Source organism: Cryptomeria japonica, chromosome 3 (assembly GCF_030272615.1).
Source record: "Cryptomeria japonica chromosome 3, Sugi_1.0, whole genome shotgun sequence".
NCBI lineage: Eukaryota > Viridiplantae > Streptophyta > Pinopsida > Cupressales > Cupressaceae > Cryptomeria > Cryptomeria japonica.
The window spans coordinates 647,611,739-647,630,342 of NC_081407.1; positions in this window are offsets into that span (position 1 = coordinate 647,611,739).

Below are 18,604 nucleotides of genomic sequence, written 5' to 3' on the forward strand. Positions count from 1 at the left end.
TTTATGCAAGAGAACTTGAAGAAAACAGGAAAGAAAATGAAGAACTTGAATCACTATTTGCAAGAAAAATGCCTAAAGGTCCAGTTGGAAGTAAGTATGAAGGTAAAGCACCCTTTAAATGTTTTAACTGTAATAAGATTGGTCATATGGCTTCAAGATGCCCTGATAGACATGATAGACTAAGAGAAGAAGCTAGAAGGACATACAAGACTAACCCTAAATATCAGAGATACAGATTTAAGAAGAATAAAGACAAATCTTATTATCTTGTTGATGAAGGAGTGATTGATGATTCTGATGAGGATCTGATAGACAATGGATGGGTTTTTGTTCTTAATAGAAGATCAACCGACACCTAAAATCCAACCAGTAGAGTGGCAGCTAAAATTGAAGTAAAGGATGAATGGATCATTGATTCGGGATGCTCACATCATATGACAAGTGATAAAGGTAAATTCTTGAACTTTCAAGAATATAATGGAGGTCTAGTGAGATTTGGAGATGATAAAGCTTTTCTAATCAAAGGTAAAGGTACAATATCTCTTGATGGTAAGCATAACACTAAGAATCTTTACTATGTTGAAGGTTTAAAGCATAATCTTTTGAGTGTTGGTCAATTAGTTGAGAAAGGATTTCAATTACAATTCAAAAATAGAAAATGCAAAATCATGAATAGAACTGGTTTAGAAATTGCAACTGGTAATCAAACTAGAGGAAATATCTTTCATTTGAATAACAATGAAAAGACATGCTCAATTTCACATATTGATGAAAGTTGGCTATGGCATAAGAGACTCTGTCATGTAAACTTTGATTGCATGGTGAAAATCAGTACTACTAAGGCAGTTAGAGATTTACCTAAAATTGTCAAACCTCACAATACAGTATGTAAGGAATGTCAATTTGGAAAATAAGTTAGAACTACCTTTAAAAGTATTCTAGAAAAATCCAATAATTCTCTTGACTTAATTCATACTGACTTATGTGGTCCAGCTAGAACCAAAAGCTTGCAAGGTGATAGATATTTCATGCTAATCATTGATGACTATTCTAGAATTTGTTGGGTTACTTTTCTGAGAGAAAAATCAGAAGCACTTGGGAAGTTCAAACTATTCAAAGCAATGGTAGAAAATGAAACCGGTAAGAAAATAAAATGTCTAAGATCAGATCAAGGAGGAGAATTTATATCTAAGGAATTTAATGCATTCTGTGAAGTGAATGGAATCAGAAGACAGCTATCAGCACGTCAGACACCACAGCAAAATGGAGTTGTTGAAAGGAAAAACATAACTATCTTGGATGCAGCAAGAAGTATGTTATCAGAAGCAAACCTACCACATGTATATTGGAGAGAGGTAGTAAGTACAATGGTCTATACATTCAACAAAGTTCACATCAAAGGTGAAACCGGTAAGACCCCTCATGAACTACGGTTTGGTATTACTCCTACTCTTAAATATTTCAAAATATTTGGAAGTAAATGCTATATTAGAAGAGATGAGTATATTGGGAAATTTGATCCTAGAAGTGATGAAGGAATATTTCTTGGTGATTCATCTAAAAGTAAAGCATATAGATGTTTTAACAAAAGATTGCAGAAAATTGTTGAGAGTACAAATGTGAAGATTGATGAATAATTCAGAGGAACTTCAAGATATATAGATTCTAAACCGGCAACAGAAATTCTAACAAATGAACCTACACTGAACCCACCGATATAGAATGAAGATCCAATTACACCGGTACCATCTGAAAATTCCACTGCTACTGAGGAACAACAACAAACAAAGACACACCGGTATGTAAGACTAAATCATTCTGAAGATCAAATAATTGGAAACAAGCATAAAGGAGTCATGACAAGAGGAAGATTGACAAATAAAGAGGTATGTCTTATTTCTCAAATTGAATCATCATCAGTTAATGAGGCATGTGAAGATAAATATTGGATTAAAGCTATGGAAGAAGAATTAGAACAAATTGAGAAGAATAACACTTGGACATTAGTTCCTCGGCCTAAAGATAAAAATGTAATTGGAACCAAATGGGTATTCAGAAACAAACTTAATGAAGATGGTAAGGTTATCAGAAATAAAGCAAGACTAGTGTGTAAGGGATATTCTCAGAAAGAAGGAATTGATTACAATGAGACCTTTGCACCAATAGCCAGAATTGAGGCAGTCAGATTATTTTTGGCTTCTGCAGCACACAAGAACTACAAAGTATATCAAATGGATATTAAATGTGCATTTCTGAATGGAGATCTTGAAGAAGAAGTTTACATTGAACAACCTGATGGATTTTCTTTGACAGATAACAAAGATATGGTTTGCAGGTTAAGGAAAGCATGGTATGGATTGAAACAAGCTCCAAGAGCTTGGTATGCAAGATTGGATAAGTATCTTTTGAAGATTGGTTTTTCTAAAGGTAATGCTGACATCAACTTATATTATAAAGTGACTAATGATGACATCTTGGTTATAGAAGTTTTTGTTGATGATATAATCTTTGGAGGAGAAGATGGACTATGTAAAGAATTTTCTATTGAAATACAGCAAGAATTTGAAATGTCTATGATTGGAGAAATAAAATTCTTTTTAGGATTGCAGATTACACAGACTGACAAAGGTATATTCTTGAGTCAGTCCAAGTACTTAAAGGAGTTACTAAAGAAATTTGGGATGGAGAACTCTAAACCGATAAGCACACCTATGACTACAAATGACAAACTATCACTAAGGGATGAATCTACACCTGTTAATCCAACTAGGTACAAATCTATGATAGGAGGTTTACTGTATTTGACACAAACCAGACTTGATATCATGAATGCAGTATGTATTGTTTCAAGATTTCAGAGTAATCCTAGAGAAAATCATGAATTAGCAGTAAAAAAGATTTTTTGTTACTTACAAGGCACAACAAATCTTGGATTATGGTATCCTAGAGATGAAAACTATGAATTGTGTGCATACACAGATGCAAATTGGGTAGGAGATGTGGATGATAGAAAAAGCACCACCGGAGGAGCATTTTTTTTATGAAACAGACTAATTTCTTGGTTGAGTAAAAAACAAAGTTGTACATCCTTATCAACATCAGAATCAGAATATGTTGCAGCAGCAACTAATTGTACACAGGTACTATGGCTTAAACAAATGTTGAAAGACATAAAGGTAAAATGCAAGGAACCTATAACTATCTATTGTGATAACACTGCAGCAATTGATATATCTAAGAACCCGGTACTACATTCTAAAACCAAACATGTTTCTATCAAACTGAATTTCTAAGGGAGAATGTTGAAGCAAAAGAAATTAAACTGGTTTATGTGAATACTAAAAAGCAGATTGCAGATATTTTCACTAAACCTCTACCTAAGGAGACCTTTGAATATCTTAGAGATCAACTTGGGGTCATTCCCCCACCGGTAGATACTTAGGAAGTTGATATCTATCATCAACTGGCAAAATTAATAGAAATTTTTTTACTTCGGTCTTTGATGATGAAGCTACTTCTCAGGGGAAGTAGTTGGTATACTGTATTGATTGATATTTTGTATATGAACTTGGCTTGGTAGTAACTTTGGCATTTGATGTCAAAGGGGAAGAGATTGGTATGGAAAAACACAAGGAAACACATGTTACTCTCAGGGGGAGAGATTGTTACTTTGGGAGAGCTTACTTATATTTTGATAATTATTGGTATTTTGGTATTTGGCATTTCTATTTTGGCACTTTGATGATTTTTCCATCTTGTGTTACCATCAATGCCAAAGGGGGAGATTGTTGGTATTTTGGTATGGTTTTTTCATTGATGTCAACACCTACTAAACTTTATCAACTCTAGCACTTTGGAGAATCGGCAATATTCACCGGCAAGCAAATGACTTATGCACAGTCACCGGTATCTGGTACACCGGTAGGATATAATGATCACTGACACTTGGAAGGGCATGGAAAACACTTGGTTATGTCGAAGACATCGTGTGGACACCTTGTCTTGGAGATTTGTTTACTGGTATATTCGTATTTTCATATTTGTTGTTACCAGCAAATAGGTCCAGGTTATACACTGACAGGTTTATCTTTTCCAGATCAGCACGACACGCTATGGAGATGATTTATTATTGTTGTAAATGCATCAAGCCGGCATGTTGAATCGGTTATTACATCGGATATTGTTTTGTTTGTAAAATTATTTTATTGTAATATCTTGTAGAGCCGACCTACTAAAATTGGTCTTAGGTTATGATATAAATATAAGATCTTATTTGTAAGATCGGTAAGGGAGTGAGAAAAAGAATTGTGTGAAGGTATATGTGAGATTAAGAAGAGCTATACATGCAGACATCATTTGAAGGTGAAGCAAGGTTTTTGTGAAAGCATATTAGAACTACATTGGTACTGAATCTAGCATATGAAGATGCTATTTTGAGCAGTACATCCTTATTGGATTTAACCATCCAATTGTAGTCAGTGTGACTCCTATTTTGTGTTTGAGCAGTGAGCTCTAGGCGCTTGGCCTTTCTGCATGTGCAGACCCCATTTGTATACACTTACTATTTGCATTAGTATCATCTGATTGTGGGTAAGGTTTCCCACCATGGTTTTTCCCCTTACAGGGTTTCCACGTACAAATATTGGTGTTATGTGTTGTGGATGAATTTGTCCTTTTATTTCATGCATTAATCTTTATCAGTATTGAAATTATCTGATAAAACTGTCCACCGGTATAAAAGACGGGTTCGTCGGTATTAAGCAGTAAGTTGGTTAAGTTGTTTGTTTTGAATTTATTTGACAACTGATTCACCCCCCCACCCCCCCTCTCAGTTGTCTCTGGGACCTAATAGCCTCAACCGGTACATAAAGCTGAAATAGTTACACTGACACAATTTGAACATTCAATTGTGACTGATGATCAGAGTGGTGAACCTCAAGTTCAAAAGACTCCAAGGTATGTAAGATTAAATCACTTTGAAGATCAAATTATTGGAGATAGGAACAAGGGAGTAATGACAAGAAGAAAATTGGCAAGTGAAGAGGTATGTCTTATTTCTCAAGTTGAACCGACAACTGTTATTGAAGCTTGTAAGGATAAACATTGGTTAAAGGCTACGGAAGATGAATTAGATCAAATAGAGAAGAATGAAACTTGGTCTTTAGTTTCTCAACCTAAAAATAAGAATGTTATTGGAACTAAATGGGTTTTTAGAAATAAACTAAATGAGAATGGTCAAGTTATAAGGAACAAGCTAGATTGGTTTATAATGGATATTCTCAAATAAAAGGAATTGATTATGGTGAGACATTTGCACCTATAGATAGAATTGAAGTTGTTAGACTATTTCTTGTCTATGCAGCTTATAAGAACTATAAGGTTTATCAAATGGATGTCAAATGTGCATTTTTGAATGGTGAGCTTGAGGAAGAAGTTTACATTGAGCAACCTAATGGATTTACACAGACATATGACAAAGATATGGTTTGCAGATTGAAGAAAGCTTTATATGGTTTGAAACAGGCTCCTAGAGATTGGTATGCAAGGTTGGATAAATATCTTTTGAAGCTTGGTTTTGCTAAAGGAAGTGTTGATAGTAATCTATATTATAAGATCATTGATAATGATATTCTAATTATTGAAGCTTGTATTGATGATATCATTTTTGGAGGAGAAGATAAATTGTGCATGGAATTTGCTAACAACATGAAAAATGAATTTGAAATGTCCATGACTGGTGAGATGAAATTTTTCTTAGGTTTGTAGATTACTCAAACTAACAAAGGCATTTTTATCTATCAAACTAAGTATTTGAGGGAATTGTTGAAAAAGTTTGGTATGGAGAATTCCAAACCAGTAAGTACTCCTATGGCTACAAGTGAGAAATTATCTATCAAGGCTACTTCTTCACCAGTAAATCCGACAAGGTATAAACCTATGATTGGTGGTATGTTATATCTAACTCAAACTAGACCTGATATTATGAATGCAGTAAGTATTGTTTCAAGATATCAAAGTAATCCTAAATAAAATCATGAATGTGCAGTAAAGAGGATATTCTGGTATTTGCAAGGAACAACAGAATATGGCTTATGGTATTCCAGAAATGATGATTTCACATTATGTGCATATACTGACTCAAATTGGGCAGGTGATACTGATGATAGGAAAAGAACTTCTGGTGGAGCTTTCTTTCTTGGAAAGAAACTGGTTTCATGGATAAGCAAAAAATAGTCATGCATTTCTTTATCTACTGCAGGAGGTGAGTATGTTGCAGCAACAACTAGTTGCACTCAAGTTTTGTGGATGAATCAAATGTTGAAGGATATTAGGGTAAATTGTAGTGAACCGGTAGTTATCTACTGTGATAACTCTACAACTATTGACATGTCCAAGAATCCAATATTTCACTCTAAGACTAAGCATATTTTAATAAAGTATAACTTTCTGAAGGACAAGGTAGAAGAAAACGAAGTCAAATTGGTTTATGTGAACACTAAAGAATAGAGTGTAAACATATTCACTAAACCATTGTCTAAGGAATCATTTGAATACTTGAGAGACGGGTTAGGGGTTTCTGCCCCTCCGACAAAGATTTGATTGATGAAGTTTGTCATCAGTCTAGTATGCATTATCAGGAACATTATCCATTATGGCACTAATGAATGGTGCTACTACTCAAGGGGAGTAGTCAGCTTTGACATTCTGAGGTCTATATCATTGCTTTGATATTTTTGTCAGGTTTCTGGCATTGATGTCAAAGGGGGAAAGATATTGATGTGAAAATAAAAGAAATGTTGTATACATTGGGGAGAGAGATTTGTTTAGAGACTTACAAAGATATCATTTGATGAATACTAAGAGGGGGGGGTGAAATAGTATGCCAAAAATCTTCGCACTAAAACACTTTACAAGACTAGCAGTAAACCAGTAAAACAGTTTAACAGACAAACCAGTTAACAAACATGCAAACCAAATAGCTAATAATGCATTTACCCACAGAAGCACAAACACCATAACACAAGATATTTTGATGTGGAAACCCAAATGGGAAAAACCACGGTGAGATGGAACTCACAAGTCACTATTTGCAAAATAGGAACTAGACCGGTTAAGGTCAAACCGGTTAAGGTCTTATAGCGTTCTTTACTAGAACAGATCTTGTTAGGAATCTCAATCTCTGTTAGGAGATAGGTCCAATTAAAGAATACCTTGCTAGAGGATTTTAGACTCACAGATGTGAACCACCTTGTTAGAGGATTTTCAAGAGGCTTTTGGGCCTACCTAGTTAAGGGCTACAAACTTGTCAAAGATGTGAGTAATCAACAAGTGTTTGATCTAGCTAATAGCACAGACTGCTCGGTTAGATCCTTGATGGCTCGTTCTTAATGCACTATTGCATTACTTTAGTCTTCTACACATTCATAATCTCTCCAACTCCTCAACCACCTTAAACCCTAGCCGCAATATTGACTATCACAACAACAATAACAACAACAACCTAAAACCCCAAACATGATGTCCTTATAAAGGAAACTGATTTCATGTCGGTCCAATAGGATTACATTATAATTTCCTAGGTTCAATGAACCTGGACATACTAGGTAATACGTCACAAAAAGCATCGCTACAGTGTCGGCACCATCAAACAATCGGTGGGTGGTAACTCATCACAAAGTACTATCGATTGTTGGTTTGACAGAAATGAAGACTGGTAGAAATGTGTTATGCCGCTTTAATCCCTCGTACCGATTGAGGTCAACATGCCACTTCAGACCGAGAAACACATTCTGCAAAACATCAATAGTCTAAAGACTATAATACAACATACCTACAACATACCAGTTGGAACAAATACCGGTTGTGCTCTAACTCATACATATAAAGAGGATCTCAATGCAAGTGTGTGTCCATCAATGACAATCACAACATAAACATAAAAAAAAATGCCAACAATCTCCCCATTTGGCATTGATGGCAACACTTAGGAAATTAAAATTTTGACATCTAAGTGTTTTACAACAAAATCATGCCATTAGCAAAATTGCTCCCCCTAAGCATATACACTATCCCCTTAACAATACAATGTATAACAATTTTGTGTATAGAGCATAAACATTGAGATAAACAGAGCATATAATCAAAATTTGATTACCGGATACTTCTCCCAATAGAATTATTCTCCCCCTTTGCCAACAATGACAAAGTATAGCTGAACAACCTTGTTTTCATTTGATATTAAAAATAATAAAAGTTTATGACAACAAGGAATGATACTTGTCAAAAATAGATTTAAAGTCCTGCAAGAATTGTTTCATCGACAGAGACCAGGATTCAAGTAGGGAGGTGGCTACTTCTTGCTCTGTCTGCATCTGGGAGACCTGTTCTTCCATAGCATCAATTGTGCTCATTTCCTATGTAATAGTTAAGGCATCCAGGTTCAGATAGCACTTCTGAAGAATTTGCAATCATGGGAGTAGAACCAGTTGAAGCTCCTACAAATCTCTAGACTGAGTGTTAATCTCTTGCTCCATTTTCACTAACTGGATATGAAACCGGTGAATGGTTTGTCCATAAGTTGTGAAGGAATCATAAGGTAGCTTGAATGTGCTCAAGTAGGACTGCAAGTCCTGTTCAAGTTTTTGCTTCTGAGCTAGCACATCATCATAGAACAGTGTTCAAGTTTTTGCTTATGAGCTAGCACAACATCATAGAATAGATGGGGTTGACAGATTTTGCTGAGTAGCATATTCCCCTCATCTAGAGTGTCCCTTATATCCTTTTGTTCTTTCTTTAGTTCAGTCTGGAGCTCATTCAACTTTTTCACCAGAGCTATATTAAGAGCCTTTTGATGCTCCTTCTTGACATTAGCCTCTGCTACATCTTCAAGGCTCTGCACCTAATCATCTACTACTATGCATAGGAGCTTTAGTCTAGCTAGTGATGAATCGGTGTTTGGAAGATTTGTACCGAGTATCAAACTGGTAAGCGTATCCACAGCTTCTTGGATTACATCCTGCTCCTTCTTCCATTGAATGATTTCAAGGTGCTCTTGAGCTACCTTGATACTCTGTATTAGCTCCGTTTCACTTGCAGATTGGAGATCTATCGGACTAGAGAGGTCAGCTAGTTTGGCTTGACTCCCGGTTGCCTTTGGAGTCTCCATCTGGGTGCTCTTCATCTTCTCCTACCTTGTCCTCTTCTGCTTTCTTCTTCTCTGCTTCTTTCCTCTTCTCTGCTTCCTTGTCCTCCTCAGCCTTTTTCTTTTCTGCTTCCTTCTTCTCCTATTCCTTATCTTCTTTTTCCTTCTTCTTCCTCTCTACTTCCTTCTTCTTCTCCTGATCCTTATCCTCCTCTTCTTTCTTTTTCTTTTCATCTTCTTGCTTCTTTTTCTCCTCTTCATCCTTCTTCTACTTCTCCTCTTCATTTTTCTTCTTCTTCTCCTCTTCATCTTTCTTCTTTTTCTCCTCTTCATCTTTTTTCTTTTTCTCCTCTTCATCTTTCTTCTTCTTCTCTTCTTCATCTTTCTTCTTCTTTTCCTCTTCATCTTTCTTCTTTTTCTCTTCTTCCTTCTTCTTCTGCTTCTCTTCTTCATCCTTTTTCCTCTGCTCTACCTCTTCCTTTGCCGCTTCCTATCTGTCATCGGCTTGCTTATCAGCCTGTTTAGCCTATTGCTTCTATCTTGTTGCCTCAGATGGTGTTTCCTGAGTATCATCCTCAACATCCAAAGCATCGACATCAATGGTGTCGATTGGTTCAATGACCGGATTGCCTTCATCATCAAATACTTTGTCTAGTTTGGATATAGCTAGTTCTTCTTCTGCTTGCCGGTTGGCCAGACGTGCTTTGTGAGTCTGGACAATGGTTTGCATAAACAGATGGATGTCTTTTTCGACATCAGCAACTCTACCTTCTAACAGCTAGAGTCTTCTTTTTCTAGTGAAGATGAGTCCTTTATTTAGATCAATAACATCATATAATTCAGAATTTGATAGGTCGGGAAAGTATTGTGCAAAAACCTTCTCTCTAATTTCATGTTCTTTCTCTATGGAAATGCACCATCTATTATCTAATGACATATATAAAGAATCTGGTGTCTCAGACTTAATCTCTGAGGGCGACCGGTCATTACTACACAGATACTGAATTATTTCCTTTTCAACCGCTTCCTTTTCATCCTCATTGAAGTCATCAAAACACTCAAGTAAATCATTTAACACTTTTCTCCTAATATTCTTTATTGTTCTTTGACAATGTGTCAAAGGTTTATAGGAGGAGATATCTATATTTACCGGTGTAGAAGATGCTAGTTCATTCTTGGTCTTCTTCTTTGGCTTTTACTCAGACACAGTTTCCTCTGAGTCTAGAGGTGTTCCTTGTCTTCCTCTTTCTCTGGAACACTTTAGCTGGTGCAGCTTCTAGTTTCTTCTTGGCTGGTGACCACTTGGTCACTTTTGGAGTTACAGTAGTAACCAGTGTTGATGTTGCAGGCACTGCCTTTGCCTTCTTCACTGTCGGTTCTTTCTCTTTCACTGATGGTGGTTCCTCAGCTGGTGCTATCCTCTCTAGGTAGGTGCCGGTTCTCTTCACCTTAGGATCAAGCGGTGAGGCAATAAGGGTAGAGGCATACCCTTCCAGCATGTCGTACATCAACTCATAGCCCATTGGTTCCACTTCTTCCTATCTAGGCTCAACAACCTCCATTATGCATTTATCTACTTGGATGGTGAAGCAGATATCATCCTCATATTTCTTGACAATGTCTCCTGATATCCTCACTCTTTGGCTCATCTTCCTTCTGAACTCATCAAAATACTTGTTCAGAATATCAGGGTAACTGGTTCCAAGTGCTTCAATTCTTTCCTTGATTTGCTTGGTTACCGGTTGGTCACCAGACTACTGAACATCTCCTACTCCTGGGAAGTAGCCTTGGAAATAGAAGAACAACCCTAGCAGTAGTTGTCCAAACTTGAACCTAAGGGCATTATCCTGTTTGATCGCCTTTAGATTCAACAGGAGTTTCCTTTGCATACCAGTGCACAGATCAAATGATACATCCTCCTTTATCATCCGGTAAGCAGCATTTACCACTGCAGCAGATATAGAGTTAATCCTGTTGGCTGAGAATGTCCGGTATCCAATCACTATACATGCATACTTCACCAGATCATCCTTGATAGGATTTACTGTCATGCCTCGTGAGTCACTCATTAAATCGGTGAGCTTGGCCATTTCAGTTTTTCTTACCATTCTTAGGGCTGGCACTTCTCCTGTGTTGTAGAATCTGGTGACTGCATGAATTGCCTATGGCGTGATGTCATGTGTTCTTTCCAGGTACATCTTATCACCATGGACTCTGCTCAGAATGATCCTTATGTGATCCTTTATAAAATCTTCCAGGAAGTAGACAACATTGTGGAGCTTTTTCTTCTCCAGAATATTAAATTCTAGTTTGATCTTCTTATCTTTGCCGCAAAATAAACCTAATTGGGTGTGGATAGCTAAAGACCCTAGGTCTTCTATTTTGCAGTCTATGTAGTGAGAGATTCCCTCTTCTACTATCACACCAGCCAGAACTTGTGATAGGGCATTATACTTGGACTTCCGTTGAATAAAATTTGCAAACTCGACAGATGCACTAGAACTGGTATGAGATGCGGAAGCCATGATAGAAACCTTAAGAACTTGAGAAATACCTTTTGAAACATGCAAAATTAGGGCTTGCAGACTCTCCTTTACTTCACGCTCCGTCGGTTGTTGAATCACCGCTTTGTGTTCTCCACTTGACTCTTTCCAGTTTGAATTTGAATCTCCTTCGCGGTTTCTCAATTTCTCCAAATCTCTGCTCAAATCATCTTTTCGTCACTCTACTCTTTGAAAAACTTTTCTTCACTCAAAAACTGATAGTGAGAAATGATTTCAAAAATGCTTTTAAACATAGTCCTCACCTACCATCATTAATGCTCCTCCATTAGGGCATAAACCCTAATTTTGCCTTTTTACCGTTTTCGGTCTTCTGTCAAACGACAGGTATAACATACCGGTTAAGGTATTTTACTGGTGTAAACTGAGGGTTCGAAACATTTTGTCATTTGCTCCCCCTAAGGTTTTTTGAAGCTTAGTTTGTCGGTTCTGTGATTTCCACACTAGGTGCAGAAACCGGTTCCTCTTGTAACATCGTTGGTTTCTTCTTCTAGGTTTTGTTCATATCCACTTGAACAGTGTCAACATCAATGTCTCCTTCCGGAGTGACCGGTATATCATCAGATATGCTCTTTCTTGATCTACATAATCTAGCAATGTGACCCAATTTGTTGCAGTGATAGCAGACCAATCCAGGTGCTCTCCAAGGTCCATTGTTCATGTTTCCATTCTTCCTTCTGCATGTTGTAGTAGTATGACCATGACCATGACAGATCATACAATTTTCTCTCCATCCGGTTGTTGCTTGATAACCACCGCTTCTTGGCTGATGATTGAAGGTATTAAACCGGTTGTGATTCCAGTTCACAAAAGCTTCAGGACCAACTCTTTGGGTCCTCTGAGGATATCTTCCAGTGTTATTCATAATAGACCTGCACTCAGATGCTCTATGCCCATACTTGTTGCATGCATAACAGTTACCATCAAATCTATAGGGTCTAGGCTTATCATTTAGGAAATAAGGAAAATTGTTGTAAGCCTTACTCCTACACACATTAGCAGTATGTCCTTCTTTAAGACAGTTGAAACAAACAGGTTTAAACTTTTGCTTACCTTTATCCTTTGATATCGGTTGCTTCTTTGATGTTTCAATATTTGTACCAGAGGTCTCTCTTTCCTCATGACCGGAATAACCAAGTCCATTGGTATTCTTGACCGGTTTGGCTGATTCAAGCTTTTTCTCTAGCTTGACAGTACTCTTTCTGAACTTAGCAAGTATTTCCTTTGACTCAAAGAGTTCTTTGGAAATAGCAGCATTTATTTCCAATAGGTTTTTATTCTCAAAGATGGCAATGTTCAGTTCTCCTTGCATGTCTTCCTTTTCTACCTTGCTTGCATGGAGTTGAGCATTTAGGGCACTCATCTCTTGTTTCAACTTGGAGATCTCAAGATCTCTTTCTTTCACTAGGTCCTCAGCTTTTCTCCGATTCTCAAGCTCTTGACACATCCGGATAGTCATTCCTTCCAACTCCTTTCTCAGGTTGGAGTTTGATTCATTCAGCTTATTTACTTTTTCAATTAGGGCTTCCATAACTGCTTCATCTGCAGAACTATTTTCAAATAGCTCCATCAACTTTTCTGCATGTTCTCTCATTTTTGCTTGAGATGCCTTGTATTTGACCATAAGATCATCATAGGCTTGCTCAGACTGAGTGAGCCATTGAGTAAGTTCCCTCAAGGTGTATTCCCCCATATCTCTTTCCAAGTGGTTAAACTTATAGAAAGGTTGGCTCTGATACCAATTGATGAATACTAAGAGGGGGGGTGAATTAGTATGCCAAAAATCTTCGCACTAAAACACTTTACAAGACTAGCAGTAAATCGGTAAAACAGTTTAACAGAAAAACCAGTTAACAAACATGCAAACCAAATAGCTAATAATACATTTACCCACAGAAGCACAAACACCATAACACAAGATATTTTGACGTGGAAACCCAAATGGGAAAAACCACGGTGAGATGGAACTCACAAGTCACTATCTGCAAAATAGGAACCAGACCGGTTAAGGTCTTACAACATTCTTTACCAGAACAGATCCTATTAGGAATCTCAATCTCTGTTAGGAGACAAGTCTAATTAAAGACTACCTTGCTAGAGGATTTTAGACTCACAGATGTGAACCACCTTGTTAGAGGATTTTCAAGAGGCTTTTGGGCCTACCTGGTTAAGGGCTACAAACTTGTCAAAGATGTGAGTAATCAACAAGTGTTTGATCTAGCTAATAGCACAGACTACTCAGTTAGATCCTTGATGGCTCGTTCTTAATTCACTATTGCATTACTTCAGTCTTCTACACATTCATAATCTCTCCAACTCCTCAACCACCTTAAACCCTAGCCGCAATATTGACTATCACAACAACAATAACAACAACAACCTAAAACCCCAGACATGATGTCCTTATAAAGGAAACTGATTTCATGTCGGTCCAATAGGATTACATTACAATTTCCTAGGTTCAATGAACCTGGACATACTAGGTAATACATCACAAAAAGCATCGCTACAGTGTCGGCACTGTCAAACAATTGGTGGGTGGTAACTCATCACAAAGCACTACCGGTTCATACAAAATGCTAGTTGTCGGTTTGACAGAAATGAAGACTGGTAGAAATGTGTTATGTCGTTTTAATCCCTCATACCGATTGAGGTCAACATGCCGCTTCAAACCAGGAAACACATTTTGCAAAACATCAATAGTCTAAAGACTATAATACAACATACCTACAACATACCGGTTGGAACAAATACCGGTTGTGCTCTAACTCATACATATAAAGAGGATCTCAATGCAAGTGTGTGTCCATCAATGATAATCACAACATAAACATCAAAAAAAATGCCAACAATCATTTACTGGGGGAGAGTTATTGATTGTTGGTTGTCATCCACAAGGGGAGACTTGTTTGGCATTTCTTGGTGTAGACGTCTAAAAATGGTCAATGCTTGCAGAATCATACTTTAACATTTGTGCATTGCCTTATTTTAGGGTTTTTGCATCGCATTAACATTTCTCCTATGTCACGCACTTGGTTTTTTATCATTTGTGAGCATCGAGCCCTTCTTCTGCATTCTTCATTTATCTCGCTCTCGAATTTGGTCTTGTCGACAATAATCTTCAGTCATGATTTTGGTCGATCTTATCCTGTCGCATCAATGTGTGTATTCATTTGTCATCATTTTGGACATCGTCAATCCTAATTAGGGTTTTGTCCTCTTATCAATCTTATCATATGGCGATCGATTTGTCATCGATCCTTGTCATTTTCAATCTTGTCATTTTGCGATCGATTTGTCATCGATCGTTGTCATGTTCAATCTTGTCATCTTGTGATCGATTTGTCATCGATCGTTGTCATTTTCAATCTTGTCATTTTGCAATCTATTTTGTCATCGATCGTTGTCGTTCTTGTCATTTTGTGATCGATTTGTCATCGATCGTCGTCCTTCTCAATCGTGTCAATTTGGATCAATTAGTCATTGTTCCTTGTCAATTGGCGCATTTATCAATCAAATCACTTATCAGCATTGGTCCTTTGTCAGTCAGAATCATGATCAAATCGAATCGATATCAATTATCTTTTGTCAAGACCTAATTGTCGTCCTTGCATTTTCTAGGGTTTCATGATTTGTTCATTTAACCTTGTTTGTCATTTCTCTCTCTAGGTTAAATAATTTGTTTATTTATCCTAAGTCTTCTTGTCACAATTAAATATTTATTTAATTGGCTAACTAATTCTTCCTCTCTTTGTGAATTAATTAATGAATGAAAAATTATTAATTAATTTACCTAATTTTCCAATGTACCTAATTTCCTAATTTTCATCAATTTCTAATTCCTAATTTCCTAATTTTCTAATTTTCTATTTTCTCCTAATTTCATGGGAATGACATAGCAAATTTGTCATTGTAGTCACATAAATCTGTCCACTTAATTAAATGAATACTTAGTATTTATTTGATTATTTAACCATCAATTAATAATTAATTAAATTAATATTTAATTAATTCATCTTAACCCTATTCTCCTATTAATTAAATAAATTATTCAATTTATTTGATTTAATTCACTTAACCAAATTCAGACCATTAATTAAATAAATAAATCATATTTATTTAATTAAATCTTCTCTCACATTTAAATAAATTAATATTTATTTAAAACCCCCAAAATCCCACCTCTCACATTTAAATAAATAAACCATTTATTTAAAATCACCTTTATCCTCCACCCACTTGCATTTTCCTACAAATACAAGTTGCACAATTATTTTAAATAAATAATTTATTTAAATCACCTTTATCCTCCACCCACTTGTATTTTCCTACAAAAGCAAGTTGCACAACTATTTTAAATAAATTATTTATTTAAAATCCTATTTATCCTCACCCACTTGAAACCTTTAATGGTTTCCCTTAAAGTATTCAAACTTGATGGCTTTAAAGTCTTCAAACTTGATGGCTTCCTTCTATAATCTTCTTAAGACTTTAATGGTTTTCCTTAAAGTCTTCAAGCCTTTAATGGTTTCCCTCAAAGTCTTCAAGCATTTTAATGCTTTATCTTCATTTTTCTCATTTAAATAAATTAATATTTATTTGAATATTTATCCAAATGCAAATTACACCATTTAATTGAAATAAATGATTTTATTTTAATTGAAAATACCAAAATTTCTCCCACTTGCATTTTCCTACAAAATCCACTTGTATGCCTAAACCCCTTCTAGATTCTTCTAAACCCTTCCTAATTAGCCTAATCCATCCCCTAAATATTGTCACATTCCTAAGCAAATTGGAGTCACTTCTCAAAGACTCCAAAGTCTTTGAAAAGCAATTAATGCTTTGTGTGTTCAACAAATTAACCCTCAAAGTCTTGGATAACCTTTGAAAGCTTTCAACCTTCAACCACTTAATCCCCAAAGTCTCCAATAACCATTAATGGTTACCTCAAACCCTCCCACATGGTTAAAACATTTGTTTTGACTCAACCTCTACCCAACCCAAAGGTCTCATCAGGCCATTAATGCTTTGACCATGATTATCTCTTAAACATTTGCACAAAGGTTTATCCTTGGATTAACTCTTAATCCAATGGGTAATCTTAATTTAGACTTGACCCTTACCTTCTAGATAACCATGAGGTCTTCTCAGGCCTTTAATGCCTCCAACCTCTTCTCTCAACCCAATCCTATGTTGAAACTTGTCACCATTTTATTGGTGCCAATTGTGCACATGGATCCCCAACTTTCAATCCTAACCCTTGTTAAGATTGCTCAATCTTAACCCTTCATTTCCCTATTTCTTCTATAAATAGAACCCTTCTCCTCAAGCAAAAGGAGAAGCATTTTAGAGTATTGTTGTTATACTGGCATTAGCATAGAGATTTTTCATAGCATCACTATCTACTCTTGCATAGTATTTGCTTATCATATTCAACCATCTTGAATCTCCATATGGCATCCATGGCTAGTGCTAAAAGCTGAGAGCTACACTCATTTGGGACTTGGAGAGGAGAGAAACAAGGGAGAAGCATCAAAAGGCATCATGGAAGCATCTTAGGGAGGCTCTTCTCTTTTCTTTTATTTTGTTAAACTTCTTTCATGCTTTTTGAAATCTCTCTTGATATGTTTGGAATGGTTTTTAGTTCTTTGTTTTGTTTTTATGGTTGAAACTAACTTATTAACATTGAACTTTGTTGTTGCCTTGTCCCCATTTCCATGACATCATTTGGTGAACCCGACGTGAAATCAAAGAGCAATCATTTTGAAGACTACTAACTTTTGAATGTTTTAATTGACACACAGGTCATTCTCTTGCATTTTTCTTCTCAATTTAGCACCTTCACAAATTGATACTTTAACGCTATTGTCTATAATGTTGTTCTTTCATGTTAAATAGCACTTCTGTTTTCACACAGAGTAGAGCTATTGTAACAAAGAGTTGTAAGAAAATTCCTTGTAACTGAAAACCAAAAATTTTAGGCTTGTAGAAGCCCACCAAAACATGCAGATTTTTCTAACTAATTATCTTTTGTGCAGGTTTTAACTAACCCCTACAATAGCATTATTTTTAGCAATTTTAGCTTAGGAAATAAATTTGTTCATATTGCTAACTTTGTCTTTCAAGTTAGGATAAAATAAATTCATTTTCCTTTTGGGTTAAAATCAACTACACTTTCATTTGGAGTTTTAAAAAGAACCATATCTTTCGTTTGGAGCTCTAAAAAAGAATCACACTTGTTCAAAGTTAAAAAGAATCACAAAAACAAACACGCAAATTTTTTTGTTGCAAAGTTAGGAACAAATTCTTTTGGTGCTTAAAATCAACAAGGCAAATTTTATTTCTTGCATCAAGATAAAACTTACAATCCACACTTCCATTTTTGGTGCAAATAAAATTCACAATCAACTTGTCTCATTTTTAAAGCAATTTTACTTCATGCAAACGTGTTTTTCATTAAGTTGACCAGGATTTTCAAATTCTAGTTTACTCCAACAATTGCCTTTGAAAATTAAAAAGAACACCATGATTGTTGGAGCAACATCTCCAAATAGATAGAAAATCATTGCGATGACAAATTAAAAGGAACAAGTGAATTTTGTGTTTGGCACACTTGTGCAAAAGAGTTGGTCGAGTGGTCCTACCTCTAACACACACTATCCTCTCCCTTGGCTCTCGTGGTCCTAGGTGCAAGAGAAAAGTGTTAGTAACGCTCAAATTTTATCTTTTTAAGAGAGGCCTGCCAAGGGATCGATACTCTTGGGAACGACCTCGAGCGGTAAATCCTTCGAGCCGCTATAGAAATCAGGTGAGAGCAAAAGCTGTAGCCTTGGGTATAGCTGTTCCTACAGTGTAACTGGCCGAAAGGACAAATGGGCCCCACCACCAGTTACAAGGC